This window comes from Austrofundulus limnaeus, unplaced genomic scaffold (assembly GCF_001266775.1).
Source record: "Austrofundulus limnaeus strain Quisiro unplaced genomic scaffold, Austrofundulus_limnaeus-1.0 Scaffold1266, whole genome shotgun sequence".
NCBI classification, from domain to species: Eukaryota; Metazoa; Chordata; class Actinopteri; order Cyprinodontiformes; family Rivulidae; genus Austrofundulus; species Austrofundulus limnaeus.
In genome coordinates, this window is record NW_013953668.1 from 44,195 (window position 1) to 47,658 (window position 3,464).

Here is a 3,464-nt window from a genome sequence, read left to right on the forward strand (position 1 = left end):
GTGGAACTGTCCACAAACCAAACATCCTTCAACATACAGTAGCTTTTTACATCTTTTTTCATCCCTGGCCAGTAGGCAATTTGCTTTAATGCTCTGAAAGTAGCTTTAAAACCCTTATGTCCTGCGGACGGAAGGTCATGAGCATGAACTAACATCACCCCCCTGTGGTCATGTGGGACAACGAACACAGGTGAAGATGTCGGCCCATGAGCGAAAGTTAGGATGCCCTTAAAAAATAAAATACCATCAAAATCTGCGAGTCTGTCCACATTTTTCATCATGATAGAAATCACATGGCTGTAGTTACTGGCACAAAGCTTTTTGGCACATGAATCATGAAACATTACACACGTCTTGAAACAACACAAGTGGAAGTGACTTGTTTGACTTTATTTTCAGAAACTGTACCAACTTATGCACCAGTCTCCTCAGCTTACAAATATGTTTGTGTTGCAATTACAAGATATACAAAAGTTTTAATGTTTTATTTTCCTGTAAAATTGTTTGATTAAAAAAAGCTGATAACTATAACAACAGTGTTTATGGTCTTTTATGATGATAGATACGTTGATTACTCTGCTATACTAACATACTTAGCAAATATGACACTAGCATTCATATAGTGGACGAAACACTCTGACAATATTTGTAGAATCAGTACTTTGGCCAGATTTTTGCGAGGGCTCTGATAGTAACCCCTAACAAACAGGATTCAGGAGACACGCTTTGGTACATCGTCTGATCCAACATTATTACTTCCTCCTTCAGGAAGACAGAAACCTGCCACTGTGTCGACCAACAGCCTGTAAACAAACACAAATAAATGGCAGAGCAAGTAATTTTATATATTTAAATGTTAAAATTTAAATGTGAACCACAAATATGTACATTTTTATAATAGTTCAGTTAGACATCTAAACATACCCCTGAGTGTCTGGAGAAGTTGGCATGAGCGTAAAGGAGGACGGCGATGTCATTATGTCCTGCCTCTAACGCAACAGAAAGAGCTGAGCTGCCATCCTGTTTACAGAAAATATAATACAACTGAGTTCCATCCATCCATCCATCCATCCATCCATCCATCCATCCATCCATCCATCATAAATGTTCTTTCTCTTATCCGGGGTTAGGTCTTGGGAGCAGCAGCCTAAGTAGGGAGGCTCAGACTTCCCTCTCCCCAGCCACTTCGGCCAGCTTCTCGGGGGAAATCCCAAGGCGTTCCCAGACCAGCTGAGAAATGTAGTCCCTCCAGTGTGTCCTGGGTCTTCCTCTGGGTCTCCTCCCAGTGGGACGTGCCCGGAACACCTCACCAGGGAGGCGTCCAGGAGGCATCCTTACCAGATGCCCGAGCCACCTGAACTGGCTCCTCTCGACGTGGAGGAGCAGCGGCTCTACTCTGAGTCCCTCCCGGATGACTGAGCTTCTCACCCTATCTCTAAAGGCCCCCACATACTCGAACGTAATTCGGTCCGCGGAGGTCCGCGCGGACTCGAGGCGGACTCAATGCAGACTCAAAGCGGACATCCACGGACTGGTCCGCGCAGAGATCAATTTTTTACGTCCGCGTCCACGGTGGGCACAATGGCATATACTGTTCTGAGTGCGACACCAAGCTGATAAAGCAGAGAATCGGTGTCATTTGTGGACGAAATGGAGTCAAATCTTGAAAAGCGTCTCATGGAGGAGATTAGAAAACTTTGACACGTCAATGAAGGAATGTAAAGAATTTCAGCGAGCAACAAATTTGTTGGAGGAAATAACTCAGATCTGGGTAAGGTAGTTTTTTTTCTTTTTTCTTTTGTTGCTTTTAAGCTAAAATGCAAACTATCTCTTCCTCCTGATCCTTGACATCATGGCTGAAATTGCGAGAAATTAAAAAATTCGTCAGGGGGTCAGTACGTTCGAGTATGAACTCTCAACCGTCCGCGGACAATATGCGCGGAGTCCGCGCGGCTCATGGAATGCGCAGAATACACCCGAGTATGTGGGAGCCTTAAGGGAGATCCCAGACACCCTGCGGAGGAAGCTCATTTCAGCTGCTTGTATCAGCGATCTTGTTCTTTCAGTCACTAACCAAAGCTCAGGACCATAGATGAGGGTATAGGAACATAGATCGACCTTCACCTTCTGGCTCAGCTCTCTCTTCACCATGACAAATCTGTACTGCACCTGAATCACTGCAGACGCAGCACCAGTCTGCCTATCAATCTCCCACTTATTTTCCCCTCATTCGTGAACAAGACCCTGAGATACTTCATCTCCTCTACTTGGAAAAGGACCTCTGACCCGGGGAATTTAATTTTAAAAAAATAAAAATACATTCCTCACTAAAGTTATACAAAACTGATAATACATTTTCTTGGTACAAGTATTTAATGTTTTGATACAATGGTCAAAACAGTTAGAAGCTTCTGTTTCTCAGCTAAAACCCATCATGTTTATACAAGCTGCCAGAGCAGAAGAAATGAAACTAGGATAATATCAGAGTTGTAAAGTAACTAAGTACAAATACTTTGTTACTGTATTTAAGTAGAAATTTTGGTTATCTGTACTTTACTTGAGTAATTATTTTTCAGCATACTTTTTACTTTTACTCATTACATTTTTACACAATTATCTGTATTTTCTACTCACTACATTTTTTTTAAAAGGTAAGAAGTAGAAAGCCGTTACTCCTATTTTATTCTGAGTTGTTATTATTTTAAAAAATACTATCCTGATAAATTGTGTCTCCTGGATAGAGTGAATTTAATTGTGTTTGGATGAGAAGTATAAATATATACCATTCTGACACACCATTAGCTTGTACACAACCCATCACAGCTGCACGCTGTTAGAAAATATAGTTTTTGGAGAAGTCACCTCCCAATAAATGTCATTTTGGAAAATCTAACTGCTCACTTTTACTCAGTACTTTTACTTTTAATACTTAAGTAGATTTTATGTCAGAAATTTACTTTTGATATTTAAGTACAAAACATATCAAATACTTTAAGACTTTTACTCATGTAATATTTTTAGAGAAGACTTTAACTTTTACCAAAGTATTTTATAAGATACTTGTACTTTTACTCAAGTATCACTTTGAGGTACTTTATACAACACTGGATAATATTCTTTAAAATTATTGTACTGTATATTACCTGCTAATTTTTTAAGAGCTCTCACTTGATTTGTAAGTGCTAATCGAGGCTAATTCTCAGGTACTACTCCACTAAACTTTAGCTCAGTATCTTTACAAATGACAGTATTAGCCATTTTTTTTAGCTATAAGCTACAAGTCTGTGGGCTTCTTGAATCAAGGTGACTTCAAAAGTTAATCAGTTATAAATAAACATCTCTAGAGATTAATTTCTGAGAGTTTCATTCAAATTTGTTGATCAGTTTTTGAAATACAGCGGGTAAAATAAGTATTGAACACGTCACCATTTTTCTCAGTAAATATATTACTAGAGGTGCTAATG

The 3,464-nt window shown here is 39.4% G+C and overlaps 1 long non-coding RNA gene across 1 annotated transcript; it reads right to left on the reverse strand.

Moving 5' to 3' along the window:
• Positions 1-354: 354 nt before the first annotated feature.
• On the reverse strand, positions 355-1,219 carry LOC106534772 (uncharacterized). The gene is made up of 2 exons (XR_001312381.1): positions 925-1,219; positions 355-803 (listed from the first exon to the last, which is right to left on the reverse strand). It is a non-coding gene; the product is annotated as an uncharacterized LOC106534772 (long non-coding RNA).
• Between the last annotated feature and the right edge of the window lie 2,245 nt (positions 1,220-3,464).